Genomic DNA, 21657 nt, shown 5'->3' with positions numbered 1-21657 from the left:
ATAACTTTGACCACATTGGTGTGAGTGAATGAGATTGCTGATTACTATAGTACTGCATAAAAGGAACATTGCAGAAAGAGTAACCATACAGAGAAATATGGGAGAAGCTTGCATCCAAATGGAAGCGCAAATTGTGGGAGTAAAAGTTGCTACTATGTTGGCCAAATAACTTCTATTTAGTGAAACCCCTTGTGTGAAAATTCACAGCTCCAATTCAAGAAAATTCCAAAGCCCAAGATACAATGAAAACCCAAGAACCCAGTGATAGCTGCAGGTAAGTGTTTCTCAAACTGGTGATCCTGGAGCCCTGGCCATCTGTGTAACTTCTCTATAGAATCTGTCCTTCCTAGTGCCTTATGCAAAGTGACTGTCCCTGCACTCCCCCACCATGTCCCTCAGCCCTCCTCACCCTCTCCAATAGCCTAGGAAATCTCAGTCACTTTCAAAACCCCACCATGGAACGTGAAGGCAGTGGGAAGTGATTCTCATGCACACAGTTTCTGTATACAGTTCAGGGGCAAGTGTACTGCACAAAGACCTCTGGCCAGGAGAGCAAATGAGACCCAAAATCCAATCTGTGTTATATTCACCAAGCCATGTGCCCTGGCCTTGTGCTGCCTCAGTCTGGAGGAAAAGGGTCTTTGACTTTCACAATAAGGCACTGGTTAACTGGCCAGGTTGTACCTACCATTCTCCCTCCAAGAAAAGGGGGTGTCTTTTTCTAATTCTCACAATGCCACCTTACCAGCTTATAGCGCCCTGCTAAGGACTATCCGCTCTGACTCCTTGATCAGATATTTCTCCTCTCCTGCCCAAGAAGTGCCTTGTGGCTCTGGTGACATGAATAAAGAACTCCTCTACAAGACAAAAAACATACACCTGAACCTGAATCTGTTAGCCTGGAAAAGCTAGAAGCTTTTCCCTTCCCCCTGCCCTTCTCTGGGCAAAAACAGCAAAATGAGTTGAGAAAATGAAACAGGTCTTCTGGAAAGTGTAAATACAAGAGGGTGTATTTCACAAATAAAATCCCTGTTACAGAACCTGTTGGCCTAACCCAGCCTCTGGATGGAACATTCCTGAGCCAAGCGTCTACTCTTTTGGTCACTCAACATAGCCAGGGAGAGGTTCTATGATGCAAACAGGGCTGGCTGCTGGTGGTGCAGAGAAGGGTATCTATTCTTAGAGAAAGTGAGTATGACCTGGGTAGGTTTACCACAAGAAATCTACAACCGTATCTCTCTAGCCTTGAGAGCAATAATAATTTTTATATAAGTTAAACAACCCTGCCTCTTTAACTTTCCACATTGGGTTTTATAGCTTAACTCTTTCAACTATAACTTTCATATGCATCTTTTTCAAGTTTAGAGTCTCATTTTAAGTGTGAAACCAAGAGTTTTATAAGCACTTTGATAAAGGTATATGTGGGAAAATGACTTGGTAATTTGGCATGGTTGATGCCTGTTCCCAGTTCCTAATATCAGGCATACATTCTCTAAATAAATAAATAAATAAATAAATAAATAAATAAATAAATAAAACTTAAAAAAAGAAAAACATTTTCACATTGATACCTCATGGTCCTCCAACAGGAGTCCATAAATGCAAAAATGGGCAAACCCTTCACCCAGGAGGCTAGCTTTGTGGAGTGATTCCCTCTGACCGCTTCCCAAATTTCTCTATGAGCTCTTATTCCCACCTGCATCAGGGAATGATCTGGTCAAATCTGTGATTCCCAGAATGATGTTCAGGGAGGGAAAGCAAACAAACAGAAGATTCAGTTAGACACTGACAAAGGAATGAACTTTACTCTTTCCTAGAAAGATTAAGGGACTCTGGTGCTATCTGGTCTCATTTTATGATGTATCCCTAATATGCCTGCTCGAGGTAGTGCAGAAGGCTTGGGCTGAAGGGAGTCAGAGATGTGGAGGGCTAAAAGGAAAGAAGAAGGGAAAGAAACATCTCCTATGCTCACCAAGACTCCCAGGCATTGGGGCCAGCAGCAAACTCCTTCAACTTTGTAAAAACGCAGTTTGGTAACAGGCACTGAAGGAAAGTGAGACATCACAAGGTGTGACAGCGGAGCTCGGACAACACAAATGAAATGAGAAAGGCAGTCAGCCCAGGCTGGCTCCTGTGGAATTCCAGAATTCCCGATGCTGATTTCGTCTGTGTTCAAATTAGTTTAACACTCATTTCCAATGAATTCTCTGTGTGCCAGGACATTTTTCACTAATCTGCAGGACGTCCAGCTATTCAGAGAAGGCTTCGCTGAAGGAAAGAAAGCACACCCCATGACCCACGTGGGAGCCAGACACCGCTCTCCTCATTTTGGTGGAATCCTCAGTAGCTTTCTTCCCACCAGCTCAGTGCAAACCCTTTGCAGCTGGGTATTTCCCTACTTGTGAAACAAGATTGTCTTCTCAGAGCAGGACCTGTTTGATGAATGGTGGCAGAGGGCTAAGGTGGAAGCGGATTTTGATCACCTTGATTGCAAGAATCCAGGCATTTAAAAGTGACCTAGATGGCTTAACCCTTTCTTATCTGTGCTACACAGTAAATGATAGAACGAAAACTGGGCATACTCTGACAGAGAGCAAAAGAGAAAATAGGTGATTTGCTCACTGTGTTTGAAGCGCTGTGATCACATTTAAAATTACTCTTTGGAAACTATATTACATAAGTAGCTCATTAATTTATTTCAGCAAAAAAGAGTCAACATAAAAATATACAGAGTAAAATGTACAAGTCCTTTTTTTGCCCCTCACACACTCCCAATTTTCTCCCCATAAGTAACCAAATTTACAGTCTTGTGTATATGCCTTTACTCACTTTTCTAAATGCTGAATAACAGATTTTTCACAAAAATATTTTTCTGCCTGTTGCTTTTTTTCACATAAGAGTATATCTTTTAGGTCCTTCTATGTTAGTATATAAAGGTCGGCTTCATCCTCTTTAATGGCTGCAGAGTTATTGTGGTTTGATACAGTAGAAGACTATCACTGTGTTGTCATGGCTGAAAAGAACTTTGGAAAGGAAATATATGATTTGCCTGGTTTTGCAGTGATTTTTTAAAAAATTAAATGGTAGCTTCCAGAGGCATACTTAAACTCTGAAAATATGCTCAGCAAAATGAACCACAGAGCTCACTGCTCCCAGAGGCAGCCTGGTATGGAGTCTGCTTTGTAATATGGCTGGTCTTTGGTGGGGGCTCTTTGGGTAGCAACTCTTTGCAATACTTCCTTGAAACTGATCAAGTGCAAACAATTTCCAATCCTAATAACCCTTTACATATAAACTGTATTCGACTTTGACTCTGTGAGTCTTCAATAGAAAGAGAAGGTTGTTGAGAGAACAAAATAGACACAAGAAATAGAAGAAGAGCGGCATTGATTTGTTAGGTTGATTTACCTGACAGTGCTAACTTGCTTTCCATAAATTCTGGAGTGGTTAAGCAATCTTTCATTAAATTATGTTGGGTTGATTCGGTTACTCACCTTATTACAACATTGGTCTCTATTTTCCCTTGTGAATTATAACTTGCTTGCTCTAAACAAGTTAAAGATTCTTTACCCTTTTTGGTAACCAAATTTCAGTCACTGCAACAGAAATGCATGAGGAGTTTTCTAGTAGTTTCCTCTTTTTTTTTAGGGAAGTAAAATGAGTGTGCAGTTCAAGGAAAAAACAACAACCGTGTTCTATATAGCTGCATTCTATGACCTCAGGATCCTACACTTTTAAATCAAAGTATATTTTAGCTTTTTCCCAGGAGCAAAGAAGATAATCATTTCATGTCACCTTGTAATGAATTAGCACAACTCTTTGATCAATGAAATCAAAGGCTATTGATAGTATTAGCAATATAGATGTTAGATAATTTTGCATTGATTTAATGCCTGAAGTCAATCAATCTTTCACCATTCTATTTCCTTTCCATTGCTCTTGCAGGCTTGGATAACATTCAGATCCTGAGTCATCAGAACATCCTCTAAAGAGAAGAGTAGGCTCCACTGGAGAGTCTAGTACTTTACAGCTACCGCAAGAATGGGTAACTTCACCATCAAAAGAAAATTCTTCCTGCGAGGAAATGTCAAAACTCAAAGGGTCATTGCACTTTGAGTTGGCTTTGTTTGAAGAACTTCCCAGTTTCGTGCCTCTTCCAATCTACTTTGGTTACTCAAAGACAATGGTCATCCATGGTGGCAGCCAGGCTTGCAGCCAGGATTTGAGTCTGAACACAGCTCATGCTCTCCTCCCCATTCCATTGGTTCAAGTAACTTTTCCAGGGCTATGCAGTCAGACCAATTATCTTAGAAACAAGCAATTATAACCACGTTCACAGCTCCCTAAAAGGGTGAGTGCATTCCAGTAACAATTGCTCATGAAAGAAAACAGTAATTGAAGGATTGGCAAGGCTATTGCAATAGACCAAGACCTCTGGAAAGACATTTAATAGCACAAGTGTGTGCCTACACACACACACACATACACACAAGTCCACTTGCTTTCCCACTAGAGGAATTTCTCCTTTCCACCTAAATCCGTTAGATATTTTGTGGATGGGGGGAGGGGAAATACAGGCAATAGGAAGTAAAATAGATGAAGCTATGGTTGGCATTCTGACTTCTGGTCATGCATTATTCTTCAGTATCTGTATCTGTTCATCTCTTGCTTACATACTGTTGAAGGGAAGTCACAACAAAATATTTACAAACTATTATTCCTGTGATAATACTTGTGGAAGTACTTTAGAAAAGGTAAATTGTTCTAATCAACCTAAGGTATATGTAACCCTTTTTGGACTACTTTTAGTCTAATTCACATATTCATCAATAGAGCACAGTACCAGCTCAACCCAGGCATGGCACTTGGAGGCAACCAAACCACCCCACTTGTCTAGATAGATTGCACTAAACTGATAACAGCCCCCAGATCTCAGTCTTAACTGAATATAGCACAAACACTAACAAGCACATGCAGCCTACGTGCATGTATTCAAATCCATCTGCACAATGCTTTGGACCTAACTGCGTAAAGGCCGTTTTTTTAGGACTAGGTAATACATTCCTTGAGGGTAAGAACTTACTTATCTGGGCCTTCCCACGACACAGACTCTGCACATAATCTCAGTCAGTAACTAGTTGTTGAATGGATTAACTATCAGACGTTCATGATAGGTTTTCAGACTCTGGACCTCTGAAATGACATGTAAATATATGCTTTGAGTGGACTGGTGAAAACATTGTCCACAAACATTTGCCTTTGCCCAAAGGAAAGAAATATATATTTATTATTATTTATGCATAAGTATTTCTTTCCTTCGGGCAAAAGTAAATGTCTGTGGTATACATACACACACACACACACACACACACACACACACACACACAAACATGCATACATATTTGGGCAACAGAGCCACTCATTCCATTTGGTTCTGGAAAACAAGAAAGGCAAACCCTTGTGGGAGAGATAGGAACGTGTGACCTTGCTGCTTTGTTTTTCATGCATTCAACCAGAGTATTAGGACCGAGGGGAGACAAAAGGTAATTGAGCTGGGATTCTGGGGAAGCATTTTGTAAGTGAATAAAAGGCCACAGTGATGAGTTCAGTGGCAGAGGGGGTTTCCAAACACATCTCCAGAGAATCTGGAGTGAACCTAAATAGAAAGGCTTTTTTTTGGTCAAAATGCATAAAATGCTAGGTTTAATATTTGTCTCTTCCCTGCGCGTGGGTAACACCGGTGTTCAGCTTGGACGTCAGAGCCCAACCCAGGTGCCGGGGCTCCCTGGGCGGCTGAGCAAGGGAGGAGCGCCATCTACTGTCCACAGGTGCAAGGAGCACCCTGCATGTCTTCAGGAGCGCAGCCTCGGGAAGAAATCATGAATCGTTTTGTCAAATACGGCTTTTGGAAGCCAGCTGCTCCAAAGTTAGGATCCAAAAGCAAATGACGAAGTACATGCGGTTTCCATCCTCTCCCTCTCGTTCTCCTTCCCCAAATGTCCCCGAGAAGTACACGCAGAGGAAAAGAAATAGAAATGTGCCCTTAGAAAAGCAGAGTAGGTGGAATTTGGTTTGTCTGGGGGAGAGGAGAAAATGAGGCTGATTTCTCTTTCTGCAAACCAGGCTTTAGAGAGACTTAAACCCATGCTGGGCTCCATCTCCTCCACCCCTTCTGCTCAGCTAGCTAATGAGGGTGCTGATTAACTGGGGGATTAGGTGTGACATGGAAGGAAGAGACAATAGAAATGGGCTACAGGCAGGTCCAGCCAGGGGCTGTATTTTGAGCCCCGTCAAACCCTGGACTGGAGATGCTTTCACTCCAAAGTGTAACAAAAGCCCCACCTTCCCCTACTCCCAGATTTCTGCTGAAGGACAGCCCTAGTGTCTCCCAGAACTACTCACAGCTGACTGGTCCCCATGAACGTCTCTATAGAGAGGCCTATATCTCCAGCCCAGAACAGTTTGATCTTCACCACCCTCCTTGATTTCCAACCCAGGGAAATTTTCCATCATGAGCTGATACACCTTTCCCACTTTTGGCTTAAGCTCCCTTGTGAAGTCCCCAGTTCCAAAAAATCCAAAGGACCACCAAATTCTCCATTTCAAAGGACCCTTAAGTATAAGCAAAGCCAAAATTCACTACAAGACCCAAATTAGGAACAGTTTCTTAGCTCTCATATTAAATGAATAGAACAATAAGTCCCTTCCATGAGGTTTCTGATGTGGAACTGTCAATATGAGGAGCGTTTGCTTACACACACTAAGCACATGGCATCAGGTTAGCAAGTATGGTGTAAGCAAGATAGTTTACACCATGACCTCAGTCTGCTCTTCTCCAACACTCCTTCTTCCTTGGTCCGAAGCCAGCACCCCTCACCCACCCAGCTTTTCTGAGAATAAATCTCAGAGACTGGTACTTCTTTAACTCCCCAGACAGGGTAACTATCTCAAAAAGATGAGAATCTTTCAAAAAGAACCAAAACCACATGTTTTTAAAAGAGGTGATGACTGTTTCTCTTAAAATGAGACAAGAGACACTGTATTAGGTTGTCTTCATTTTGCCAAATATTCTTAAAATAATACCAAGAAATAAAGCAAAGGGGCACACTACAGATGTAGTTTTCAGCCTTACAAAACTTGGGAGAGGGAGCCATACAATCTAATTGCTTGGGTTTGGCTTTCAAATGACTTGTCATCCAGGAACAAACTCTATATGAAAGAATCAAGCAGGAATGATTCTTACAATGGTGATTATAACAGAAAGTTCTAGCACACCTATGACACTAAGACAATAAAAAACACCTGTGCTTTTATATGACACAATGTCCCTTCCTTCTTTCAAAAACTCTGCAACGTTTAAGAACCTCATTTTTTTTTAATGTTTATTTTTGAGAGAGGGAGAGAGACAGAGTGTGAGTGGGGAAGGGGCAGAGAGAGAGGGAGACACAGAATCTGAAGCAGGCTCCAGGCTCTGAGCTTTGAGCACAGTGCTCATTTTTTAGGAAAGAACCTCATTTTTTAGGAAACTAATTCTTAGCTATCTCTAGCAGAGTCACTTAATGAAGCAACACCTAAATATTGACGTGTGTGCAGTGATGTTGCTAAATGGGGATGTGGGCCAGCAGGAAGGAGGGAAATGTGTTCTGATGTATGTGTCCATATGTGTTATTTTTGTGATAACCACACCTCTCTTGTTAAAGTATCAGCTCCTCCTAGAGAGAAAGACTTTATTTTTCTTCCTACCCCATGGTTTAGGCCCCTAAAGTAGTACTTTCTGGAGGGCAGGAGCTCAGCAATGCCTTATTCTAGCCAGCTCAAAGTGCCCAATTTCTAAGCAAATCCATACTCAGGAAAAAGCGTAACAACAACCCTGCTGGCTCGTGAGGCACTGAAATGACCATCTCAGACTCAGAATAAGGTAGCTCACGAGCAAGCACAGAACAACTGCTTGCATTTAGGACCTGGATCCCCAGGCAGTTCTTCTCTATGGCCCGGGAATCCCCTTACCAACACCCTCCCCATGTTGGCCTTGCCATAGATGGGATTTTGCTATGGGCTTTGTGCTTAAATTCTGCCAGTTACTCCTGCCTATATCTCAATCGCTCCTGAGCATGAAATGTTATCCTGTCCTCTTGGATCACTGAACTCTGTTCTTGAATGATGATCAGCCATCTGGTTGCCTGGACTGCCAAACATTGTATTCTCTTGTCTCTCTGACTCAGACTGCTGGTCACTTTCATCTCACCTTGATCTCCATGTATGTAAATGATTTCCTGATTTCAAGTGATAATGCTGTGGTTCTTTCTTGCACATCTTTGTATGCCCAAGTGCCTGGGACATAAAAGAGATACATGTACAGTAAATGTGGAAAGACAAATGAACAAATTAATAAGTGGATGATATTAGTATTACCTAACTGACAACACCTCTTGGGTGGTTATCCAGATCCAATTCATCCCTAATAAGTACACTGTATCCCTGGTGCCAGGCTCTCCTGTCCCCTGCCTTCCTCTTGTAGGTATAAATCTAGAGATAAGTTAGTGTTCCAAGTCTGCCTTCCCAGAGCCTATGGGCAGGTGTTGAACCAGCTTGTGAGTCTTTCAGAAGTTCCATTCAGTCATGAGAAGACAGCCATACCTCTGATGAGTTTCCAAGTTGTGACAGATGAGACACATGTTCAGACCTAACATCCCTTAAGACCTACCATTTTATCTTGCCAACACTCAGAGAGTACTTACCGCTCTGCGCAAGACAACCATTTAACCCTTATAATAACTCTATGATTATCATCTCATTAGACCTAAAACAGACACAACAATGTTAACTGCCCAAGGTCACACTGTGGCAGGGCTAAGCATTGAACTTCAGCAGGCTGACTCTAGAGCCCACATTCTTATTCTCTACTCCACAGTGACTCTCCATTCTGTGACCACCCAGTGGCTGTTCTACTCACCCTATCAAGAAAGAAGACAAAGATAATTTGACACAAGTCAAATTAGGAGAAAACTCAAATTTACACCAGAACAAACACACAAACAAACAAACTGGTCTTTAATCTATTCTCTGCACCAACGAAATACTATTTAATTCAGAAATGGGACTAGGCCATGGCATTTTTCAGCTGAGAGGTAAGATTAAAGCAGTAGAGATCCAGAATAAGGGCAGATTGGCTTTAAAAAGCAAAATTCAAAGGGGGCACCTGGGTGGCTCAGTCAGTTAAGCTCGGTCAGTTAAGCTTCCGACTTTGGCTCAGGTCATGATCTCACAGTCATGACATGATCTCCTGATTCATGAATTTGAGCCCCCCCCCCCACCATGAGGCTCTCTGCTGTCAGCACAGAGTCTGCTATAGATCCCCCTTTCCCCTCTCTCTCTGCCCCTTCCCCACTTGCATGTGCTTTGGCGAGCTCTCTCTCTCTCTCTCTCTCAAATAAATAAACATTAAAAAAAAGAAGAAACAGAATTGAAAGGTAGTGATATCTTTGTGGGGGACGTGTTAAGAAAGAAAGCGGAGCCTAGGATGACTCCAGTATGCTTAGTGCTGTTAACTGAGTAAGGATGGCACCATTAATAGAGGTTGGGAATATAGAAATAAGAGTGAGTTTTGACAAGGAAGGAGTGGTGATGACTGACTCTCGTATGAGCTGGAAAACACATAGACGTTAAGGCATGGTTTGCCTGAAAAGTACAAACACTATAAAGACAGCACCCTTACAAAATTATAAAACAATCTGAAAACATTTTAGATTCATAGAGATTTCCATTTACTTAAAATTTGATTTTGTTCTGCTTACAGTATCACCCAAATATATCACAGAATGCACGGTATTGTGCATTCTTTCACGATTTCACATTTTTAAACTTACACATGGACATGATTATCCCTGCAGTGTTGAGGCCATACTTCTGGCCAAGGTAGTTCAGGAGGCAGAGGCCCATCTGCACTCCAGACTCCTGCTGATCTCCCCCAGAGGATCCAGGAGACCGGGCTGTGGCAAGGGAATGCCTGCCAGGCAGGCCCCAGGTGTGGGCAGCATGCTCAGATGTGGTCTGCACTTCACCCAGGATGATTTGGGCCAGCTGGGCCCTGTTCAGAGGGACTCAGGACGGAGACCAAAAATTGATTTAAAGCAGGACGAAGGAATCTGGAGTAAAGGAATCACAGGGTCTAATATTAAATGCATAGGATGCTCCCTTAAGACTTCAATTGGCAGTCAGTGGAAGTGATGAATTGTTACAGAAACATTAGAAAATTTCTGGGGAGGAACAAGTCAGATAATCCCTTTCTTAGAGGAGATATTTCAGGCCAGTGCAATAGGCTACAGACCCACTTACATGTTTAGTATCATGCTTCATATACAGCTCGTCTGTGGAGTAGCAGTCGATTCTTTGCACTCATTCCGTCTCTTGCCTTCCCTGCACCAGCCACCCAGGAAGCTCCTGTGCAGGGATCACCAAGATCCCCATTAAAAACAATCTGTGGCCACTGCAATACGTTGTCAGCAGGACCTACGCTGTGTTTATTCTAATTTCAGCACAGCTGACCTAAAGTGTCTCCCTAATAAGTATTTGGAAGGCTGGGATTAAACTTGAATTTCAAATAAGCCATTTTTTTCCCATTTAAGAACATCCCATACAGTATATAGATACATATGTACCAAAAAATTACTTGTTAATCTGAAATTCAAATGTAACTGGGCATCCTATATTTTACCTCTTTTATTCTATATTTAACTCAGTAGGCCTCCACATTGTTTGGTGTTTAGATTTTGACAGCTTTGGGGCTGAAAAAACCTCTACAATGTGCAAGAGTCCACAGAAGAGGCAAAAAAATAAACTGCTGCTGAATATAATTTTATAAAGGAGTGGGAAATCATCTCTACTTAAACTGTGCCAGAATCTTCTCTTCCTGTTTTCCTGATCTTAATGAATGGCACTACCAATCATCTGCTCTGAAATTCTGGGAACTATCCTAGACTCTGCCCTTGCCCTTAGCTCCCACCTTCACGGGGCCACAAATCCACCTCCAAACTAGCTTTCAAATTCACCCCTCTCCCTTGGCAGCGCTGCTCCAGCCTCTTAGCTGAAATACTGCCATACTCTTCTGGGGGGATCTCCACCTCTATCTGACCCTATTACAGGGAGCCGGGAGGTGCAGATCCATCTAAATTCCAAACCTAATTGACTCCCTTTGCTTAAAGCTATTTAACAACCTAGTCTTGTTCTGCGTCCAGGCCATGTGATGTGCCTCAGTGCTGTGCAGAAGGCAGCTCACACAGGCTCAGGAGAGCCACCTGTGCATGCCTTTTCTCAAGTCTGCACTGGGGGACGATGTTGGTAACTTAAAACTGGTCACGGTAGAAATATTGTCACGGTAGAAATATTCACACCATAAGAAATCGGCACACCCTAAAAATCAAGACTTTATTATTATTTTTTTTAATTGGAAAGTTGATTACTAAATACTTAACAGTCCAGGACTGCCTAGGTCTTCTAGGATACATTTTGCTACAAGAAAGAGAAAATGCAACCAATAATAGATAAACCACCAGTGCTTCTCAAAATGTGCTCCCAGCCTAGCCTCAGCAGCATCACCTGGGCACCTGTTAAAAATACAAATTCTCAGTACGTACCTTAGACCTTTTGACTCTGAAATTCAGGGATTGGGCCCAGTAGTCTATGTATAAACAAGCACTCAGCCGATAATGATACCCACCAATATTTGAGAGCTATTGACATAAACCCATGCTTGCAAATGTTGGTGTTTATATACATTAACTGGAGAGCTTGTTAAGACAGATTCTGACTGGGTGGGCCTGGGGTGAGGCCCCTGCTGATGTCCCTGCTGCTGATTCACCAACCACATTTTTAACTAGCAAGGGCTTAAACCACAAAGATATTTGTAATTTATTTAACAAGAGGACTGGAAGCAGGCAGTTCAGGACTGTTTCACTGGCTCAGTGACATCATCACCCACTCTTTCTATCCATTCAAGTGGTGTGCTAATAAATTGTAACAACTGGCTGGGGTTGGGGTACCTGCTGATTAGCAGCATTTTGATTTGCAGCACTTGCCAGTTTCCATGGTGTAAATATTCCCATAATAGTTCATTTTAATCTACCAATATGATGCTAACCGGTTCACAAAATCCTTGAAAATGTAACAATCAGATCTCATAAGCCAATATGAGCTGGCTCCAGTACACCACTGGATACAGAGCTGTGATCCCAAGGTAAAGGGAAAATACTATCGGCGGGGATGACGATGCTCTGAGCATATGAGTCCTCAGCTTTGCAGATTCATGGCAAGTCAGCAGTGTTTTATCAAAGGCCTATGGATGAACAGCACATCTTTTTACTGGTTTAAATCAACCTAAACAAATGAGTACTGCCCCATGTTTGGAAATTCTGAGTCACTATACGAAGAGCTGAGGTGCAAAAGGCCTGTGGAAGATAAATACGGTCTGTAAACTAATCCACTGTACAAATGTATATTGAGTACCTACTATGTATCACGTACCATGCTACAGTGAACAAGACACCTTGAGTACCTTTCTTTAAGGGCTTATCATCTTGGGGCGTCTGGGTGGCTCAGTCGATTAAGGCATCCGACTTCGGCTCAGGTCATGATCTCATGGTTCATGGGTTTGAGCCCCAAGTTGGGCTTTGTGTTGACAGCTCAGAGCCTGGAGCCTGCTTCAGATTCTGTGTTTCCCTCTCTCTCTGCCCCTCTCCCTCTCGCACTCTGCCTCTCTCTCTCTCTCAAAAATAAATAAACATTAAAAAAAAATTTAAGTGCTTTCCATCTAGCAGTAGAGCTGACACTCCACTTGAAAAAAAAGATGAAGTATTCAACGTGAAAGTACAGGCATAATGTAAAGAAAAAGCATAAGAAGATGAGCCACATGAATGCAGGAATTCTTGTCAATTTGCTCACAGCTTTTTACCAGCATCTTCCCTTGCCTGGCACACAGTAATGCTTAACAGTTACTTGTTGAAAAGAATGAGAGTAAGCCACTCTGCCGTGCAGCATCAGATTCAGCGTTCAGCCCAGCAGAGGGCCAGGAAACCATGAAAACTCACTGGAAATGAACAGGTGAGGACATACCAAAGTCAGACACCGCTAACAAGCCACAGAGTCAAGAGGCGGTAGGTATCTGCTGCCCTGTGAGGCTCTGTGATTAGTTCAAGAAGAAATTCCATCAAATTGATAGTAAGACCTAAACAGGACAGATGTCAAGAGGCAAGAAATACCCAGAGCCTGGCAGAGGGTTCTGAGTCCCCATGGTTCTTGGTACTTAATTCATAAGAAATCACCCAGGAGCAAAAGAAAACCATTTTGACCTTCTGGATGTGATTTTTCCCATGATTTTGACTCCCTTTTGTGAGTGGGTTTCTCTCCTTATAATGTTTTATGTTCTTACAGTTCTGTGAGACTGGGAAGATCTTAGACTGAGAAGTCTAAAATCAAGGTGACAATTAGTGATGTTTGATGTCACCTCTCCCCTTGGGTTGCAGAAGGCTACATTCTTGCTGTGTGTTCTCACAGCCCCTCCCTTGTGTGTGCTTGTAGAGAGTGTGAGCTTTCTGGTGTCTCTTCCGTTGAGGATACTAAGTCTATTGGATCAAGGCCCACCTTTATGACCTCATTGAACCTTAACTACTTCCTTAGAGGTCTCATCTTGAAATTCAGCCACAATGGAGTAAGAGCTCCAATACATAAATTTGGGGATGGGGGACACTATTCAATCTATAGCACACACACTTCATGCAATGTAAACTAGTTGGGGGGGGGGGGAAGGGAAAGGGTTTCAAATCTAAATCCTGAGAGTGAATGATGAGCTGTGAAAAGCATAGATGAGGTAGACATAAAGCATGAACACACACATGGCCTAAGAGGAAACTCATTAACTAAAGGAAGCCTCTGTCAGCAAGAAATTCCATGAGATTCTAGGGAAACTAAGAACTTCTTTTAATTGATAACACTTAAGTGACTCATACCTACAAATCTTCTTCCTAAATTTAAGAAACAGATTAGGCTAAGGTTCAAAACAATTTGAGTCACATATGAGGCAAATAACTTCAGGTTACTTAGAGACAGTGCATACTCAAGCCTCCTTCCCACACTGGGCATTGGATAGCCCTGGGGCAGGCTGCCAATGGCTGGAGAAGGAAGCCACCATATCCCCTTCTCTGCTAGAGCCAAAGACCAATGGAAGAGTTAGGTGTACTCCATTCTTCTCCACACCTCCCCAGCCTAGGGGAATTCAGTATAATCACAATAGTACAATTGCATTTTTCTTATCCTGCTCCCATCCTCCATTAAAGGAATTCCAACCTCCTCCAGAGGCCCCTATCTGCCCCTTGCAGAACTATTTCTAAGTATTCTAGTGGATAACTTGAACTCAGTCTTCTTCCTTCTAGAACTCTTTTTTTTAAGTATCTATGTATGTATGTATGTATTTGTTTGTTTTCAGAGAGAGAGAGAGCAGAGAGAGAGCTTGCACATGTGCAATGGGGCAGAGAGAAGGAAAGAATCCTAAGCAGGCTCTGCACCACCAGCACAGAGCCCGAGGCTGGGCTTGAATTTACAAAACGAACCATGAGATCATGACCTGAGCAGAAACCAAGAGCTCAACTGACTGAGCCACCCAGGTGCCCCCTTCTGTAGAACTCTTTTTGGTGAAATGTAATGGATGTCTCTGCCCTGAAAGAAGCCAGGGCACCTCAAATGCATACAACATCTTCCAGAGCCTTTGTCACCCACCTTACTGCTTTTGAACTGCCCACACTGGCATTTGCTGGGGCTGTCATTATGCAGCTCTCAGAACTGGAGAAAAAAATACCCCACCTTGGTCTCTGTGCTATAGCACTAAATCACATGAGAAGCTATAGCTTCTCAGTGAGTATTGACCTACATCAAGCTTATGGATCTTGATTCTTGCTGCTCTGAACATGAGTTATTTCCACAAAGGCTGCTTGTTCTTTCCAACATACAAGAAACTAGGGATCACCTCTGGTTCTTCAAAAAAGCCAACTATACTCAAGTTAGGTGAACACAAGTTGAGTCAATCTTACTTCCTTTCCAACAAGGGAATCCAGAAAGAAAGCCTTGGGGTGGGGAATCTAAACTCAAATGACAGAAGACAACTGTTTAGAAAACAAAAAAGTTCAAAATAGAGACAAAGAGAGCACTTCCAAAATGTCAAAGTGGGGACCTCCAGAAATTCACTCCTTCATAAAAGCAGCAAGAACACTAGCAAAGTTGGTCAAAATCAACTTTTTCAGAACTCCAGAAATTAACCAAAGGTTTAAAGCAATTTATTCAAAACATAAACACATATACACACACACGCCTGACTCTCATTATGAACATGCCACCCTCCCAAGTGTATGATAACTTTGAAAAACAGCAGCTCCACAACCATGAAAACTATGAAGATGATCAGCCCAGGAGCCACTAGTTAAAAAAAAAAAAAGAATTTAGAGGCTCCCAAAAAAAGAATTTAGAGGCTTCCCATTTCCAAAGAACTGTCACTATTTGACCTGTGTGAAAGTCCCCTAAGAAAGTACCATAAACAGAGTTTATCTTTATTTGACCCGACTCAGGGCTCACTCAGTGAGAGAAGTCCTATCCCTACGGTGTTAAAAATAAAACAAGCAATTATTTAAAACTGCAGCTACCTAAGTCAGTGACACAACTTAGCATAAATAAGAGACTGCCTAAACAATTTAAAAGGAAAATCTAGAGAATGAGACATCCATTAGGGGCTTTACAACATTCAGATATATTCCTGGAGATCAAGAAAGCCATGTACACAGGTAGGCCTGTGTACCCACCAGAAAGACCTAAAAAGGCCCTAATCTTGTGTTCTGGCTGCCTTAAAGTTCTGCACAAGGAGAAGCTAAGACAGAGCTGGAGACTGCTGAGCATGAAGACATCCTATAATTAGTCTTCTGTTGCTGCTGTAACAAATTACCAGAAACTTCATGGCTTAAAACAAGAAAAATTATCTAGTATTTCTGGAGACTAGAAATTTCAAATGGGTGTCACTGAGCTTAAATGAAAGTGTTGGCATGGCTTTGTTCTTTCTTGAAGTTCTAGGGGAAAATCCATTTCCTTTCCTTTTCTGTCTTCTAGAGGCTGCCCATATTCCTTGGCTCATTACTTCCACTTCTGTGGTCACATCTTTGTCTATCCTGCCTCCTTTTTGCCTAAGAACCAGATAAGGTAACTCTATGAAAATATGTATACCAAAAAATTAGATAACCTTAATAAAACATATTCTTAGAAAAATATAAAATACAGGGGTGCCTGGGTGGCTCAGTCAGTCAAGCATCCAACTTCAGCTCAGGTCATGCTCTCACAATCTGTGAGTTTGAGCCCCACATCAGGCTCTGTGCTGACAGCTCAGAGCCTGGAGCCTGCTTCTGATTCTGTGTCTCCCTCTCCCTCTGCACCTCCCCCACTTGCACCTCCCCCACTTGTCTGTCTGTCTCTCTCTCTCAAAAATAAATAATAAACATTAAAAAAAATTATATAATAAAAAAAGAAAAACATAAAATACCAAAACTGACTTAAGAAGAAATTAGGAATATGAGTAAAGCTATAATAAGTTAAAGAGTTTGAGCTAATAATTTAAAACTTTACACAAAGAGTAAATCCCAGGAACAGATTACTTCATTGGTGAATTCCACCAAACATTTAAAGAAGAATACCAAGCCTTCACAAATCCTTCCAAAAACAGAAAAGAAAGGAAATTTTCCCAACTTATTCTATTAAACTAATACTAAAACCAAATGAAGATATCTCAAGAAAACTATAAACCAATATCCCTTGTGAATACAGATACAAAATCTTCAAATAAATACAGTAAAACCTTGATTTGTGAGCATATTTTGTTCTGGAAACAAGCTTGTAATCCAAAGCACTCGTATATCAAAGCAGATGTCAAGAACCATTGGCTCAGTTGTGATCATGTGACATTCAGCATCATGTACTACTCTGTTGCAAGACATCGTTCATTTATTAAGTTAAATTTTATTAGAAATGTTTGCTTGTCTTGCAAAACACTCACAGAACAAGTTACTCGCAATCCAAGGTTTTACTGTACTTGGTAACCAAATCCATAAACACCTGAAAAGCACTATGGCCATGACCAGTTGGAATGCAATGCGAGGTTGAATGCAAGGTTGGCTTAACACCTGAAAATCAATCAACAGAACATACCATATAAATAAAATTAAGCACGAAAATCACATCATCTCAATAGATGTAGAAAAAATACTTGACAAAAAATCCAACACCCATTCATGATAAAAACATTTGGAGAACAAAAAATAGAAGAGAACTTCTTTAACTGGATACAGAATACTATTTAAAAACAAAACAAAACACACAGCTAAGATTATATTTGGTTATAAGAAACTGAATGCTTTCCCCCTAAGATCTGGAAAAGACAAGGATGCCCACTCTCACTCTCCTTTAATACTTTCATTCAACATTTTTACCAAAGGTGCTGGTCAAGACAACAAGGCAAGAGAGGGGGAGGCATTCAAATTGTAAAGGAAGAAGTAAAACTATTCACAAATGAAATGATCTTAATGATAAAAAACCCTAAAAAGTACACAAAATACTATTAGAAGTAGTAAACAATTCTAGCAAAGTTGTAGGATACAAGATCAATACACAAAAATCAATTATCTTTTAAACATGAACCATGAACAATCCAAAATAAAATTAAGTTTTGCAGTCACAATAGCATCCAAAAGAATAAAATGCTTATCAATAAATTCAAGAAATGAAGGGCAAGTCTTATACACTGGAAACAACAGAAACGGGGAAATGGGGAATGAATGCTAATGGATAAGGAGTTTCTGTTTGGGCTTATGAAAACATTCTGGAGGGTACCTGGCTGGTTGAGTTGATAGAGCACGGAACTCTTGATGTCAGAGTTGTCAGTTTGAGCCCCACTTTGGGTACAGAGATTACTTTAAAAAAGATAATCTTTAAAAAAAAAATTCTAAAATTAGTGGTTATGTTTGCACAACTTTGGTAATCTACTAAAAAGCATTAAAGTGTACATTTTAAAGAGTGAATTTATGGTATGTGAATTATATTTCAATAAAGTGTTATTTAAAAAATAAACCGCTATTTTTTAAATTAGAGAGAAAGAAAGCAGTAAAAACTGTACTTACTCTACATACATTCAGGAGTACCTGTTAGGTGACAAGGGACTTTTATGTAAGAATAGCCTGGGTGTTTAGTAAAATGTAGATTCCAAAGAAAACAGGTACAGGGAGAGACCAGAATCTACACTTCAATAGATCAAGCAATTTTTTATGAATACTATTACAGAACAATTTATGTGTAGAGAATATAAATGCAAAAGACACAGTCTCTGCCCTCAGGAAGGTTATAAAATAATATTAGATAATGTGTCCCCAGTCCTGGATGTCCTGTCATTAGTTTTGGCCTCTAGAGTCACCAGGGGTAATTTAAGCAAAGATCAAGCTGGGTGTTTAGACAGTTTAATTATCCTCAAGATGTTTCTCAAGAGAAGGCAGCCCAGCTCATAGGGTACCTTACTGACCAAAACTTACTTAGGTCACAAAAAACCCTATCCCCCAGGACAATATTTTACACTCCTCTCCCAATTTCTGGACATTCTGCATCACTGTAATTGCTGGGGAGAAAGGCTATTATCAAAAGAGCAGGAGGATTAAAATGTAAAATTCAGAAATGACTGTCTTATACAGTCCTTGACTACCTTTTCTCTATAAGTGTTTGGAATCTCATGATCCTTGGCATGCACCCCTAACACTGAACATCACAGCTCCAAAGACATGACATAGCCTCCTTTTTTAATACGGAATCCATCAGGGAAACATCAATCTGTGAAGGGAAATTTCCAAGTCTCTAGCATCTATCTCTCTGCTAGGGTAAGGAATGTATATCTTTGTCCTATATGTAACTGAGGTAAAGGCTATCTCTGAATGGCACAGTTTAATAAATAAAGAAACACGGAGAATTAAGACATTCTTTAACGTAAAAATGACAAGAGGCTCATCAAGTGACTAATTTTTTTTTAAATATGAAATTTATTGTCAAATTGGTTTCTATACAACACCCAGTGCTCATCCCAAAAGGTGCCCTCCTCAATACCCAGATATCACCTCACGCCAGTCAGAGTGGCTAAAATGAACAAATTAAGTGACTAATTTTTAAAGACAAAGGAAGAGAACTTTTCCCCAGAGGTTAAGGCCTTCTTAAGTGGCAAGCCCATCATACTGCCCCATTTACAAGAGATGTTTCCTTTGTTTCAGTCTTCCCTACAGATAAAATATAAATATAAATATAGTTACCAGTTCACTGTATCAAATGAAAGTGCTCCAAAAGTACAAGATCCCTTCCAATATGCAGAGGCCAAGTCCATGATGGAAAAGATAGCCTTGTAGTTACATGAGTTATGAACCATGTAACAGGGTACAGTGCGATAAGCACTAGATCTGGACTCTGAAGTCCTGAATTCTAATTCTTAGCAGTTGAAGACTTTAGTGGGTATTTGATGGCTATGTAAAATTCCTCCTCATAGTTCTGGGCCTCCACGTCCTCTTCTATAAAATGAGAGTCATTTATAAAGTTGAATCCAAGGATAACATGATGTGGTCGATGTTGTGGTGCCCTGCCCTGATCTGTCCCCCTTTGCCTGAGACGGAAGTACTCCTTGGTTCCCTCAGCAGCTGAGGGAATTGGGGACTGATGGCTCACACAGAGTTTCCACTCCAGAGACTGTCCTACGTTGCTCAAAGACACAGCTTCTTGTGTGGAGATGGGGAGGGAGCAACTTGCAGTTGATAGGGAGAGACTGCATTCAAGTCCAAGCCCTGCCCCAACACCCTTCAACCTTCCAGAGCCATCCCAGCTGCAGAGCTCCTCTCTCTGCTCAGGGTTCCTTCCTTTGCTCCCTAGTTAACTGCCTCCCTGTAAATCTCAGAGATCTCCAGGAATCTGGCAAGAAGGGAGATACAGGTTTCCCCCATTATCCAAGATATGAAACCTTCTATAAGCTGAAAAGGCTTATAGTGAAGTGAAGAAGTGATTACAATTTATATAAAAAAGATTTTGAGTGTTCCCAGACCCAAAAATTAACCTCTCTTAGGATTTTCTGATACCTTAGGACACTTGCTAGGCAGATGGACAAAATAAATTGAGACAGAGCACCGTGGCTGACAGACATGTCTCAGAGCTCTGGCAGCTTGGTGCTGAGATGCTGAATGTGGTTCCCAGGGAAGGAGCTCGGTGGAGCTGCTCTAGCTGTTCAGGGTGTGTTCAAATTGCCTCTATAAGGTCTCCTGTAAAACACCCTGAATACTATTTTGGCTTTTTGCCTTTTTTTCATAAAAATGAAAATCCTCTTCAGATATCTTTCAGTTAGCAAAAAACAGGTGGTAATGCAGTTCTTTCGTAAAACAGAAGTGGCATAAAGCAAACATTCAGAAAGCAGGGATCACCTGTAATGTAAACAAATTGCATTTTACAAACTGTGAAGTACTGCTCAAATGTTTTACACAGAACACCAGCACCAGTGGGTGCCTTAGGGAGTAAATCAGTAACAAAACAGTTGCAGCCCACTTCCAAAAACTAAAGGGACCAAACTCCCCTTCTCTTCACCACTTCACACCAATACTTTCCTCTAACCACTACACTGAGCACAGAAACTTCCCAGATGCATGCATCAGCCACTAGAAGCTCCAAGCACAGTCCAGGCTGCTGTGAGCACCTCTTCCTCCATTACAATCTCCATTGCTGCTGCTGCTGCTGCTGCTGCCCAGCCCCTACTGTCCTTTCATTTACCAACAAGTTATAGTCACTGCCCTTATAGTCCCTGCAGCACTGTTCCTTCCACCATCTCTGCAGAAAAGACTCATAACGCACCTACAGAATAGCCACCCACCCCTCCTCCCATGGCCCACATGGTTCTTTAAGCTCCTTTCCCTCTCCTGGGTTGTTGGCGGAGAGCTCTCCCAGAAAGCCAAGCCGCCTGGGTCTTGGGTGTAAACCTGGGCGTTTCATGCATGGAGGTTTTCATTCCTTTTCACTTTCCCAGGCTAAGCAGCAGCCTTTGTCTTCCTCCTCTCCCTCATCCCTGACCAGAATGGCAGCTCCATTCATGCCACAGATGGTATCTGTGATACCAGCCTTCCCATTTTAGGAATATGTGGTTCCCTTTAATGATGAGTATGCTCTCAAGAAGTAGAGGCAGAGTGGATGCTGTAGGAAGAAGAAACAGCACAGACAAAAATGAAGGAAGAAGGTGTGTAATTGGTCCTGCAGACTGAAGGAGACTCATGCAAGGGAGTATAGGAAGGAAAGGCTGGAAAAGGACATGGTGGTCAGATTTTTGAGACTTAAAGGCCAATCCAAGGAGTTTAGAATATGCATCACAGACTAGTAGTTTTCATTCTGATGCCCCAAAATATTAATCCCAGGAAACCCACTGTGGGGTGGGAAGAGTAGTGTTTTATAGCTAAATAAGTATGGGAAGTGGGAACCACCATAACCAACATCTCTTCAAGCATATTAAAGGTACATACAAGTCCCACAGTGAAAATTACCACCCCCATAGTTAATTTACTTTATTTACCCCAGGACTTT

This window comes from Neofelis nebulosa, chromosome 1, assembly GCF_028018385.1.
Source record: "Neofelis nebulosa isolate mNeoNeb1 chromosome 1, mNeoNeb1.pri, whole genome shotgun sequence".
In the NCBI taxonomy this organism is placed as follows: domain Eukaryota; kingdom Metazoa; phylum Chordata; class Mammalia; order Carnivora; family Felidae; genus Neofelis; species Neofelis nebulosa.
Note: the sequence above shows the minus strand (reverse complement) of the source record.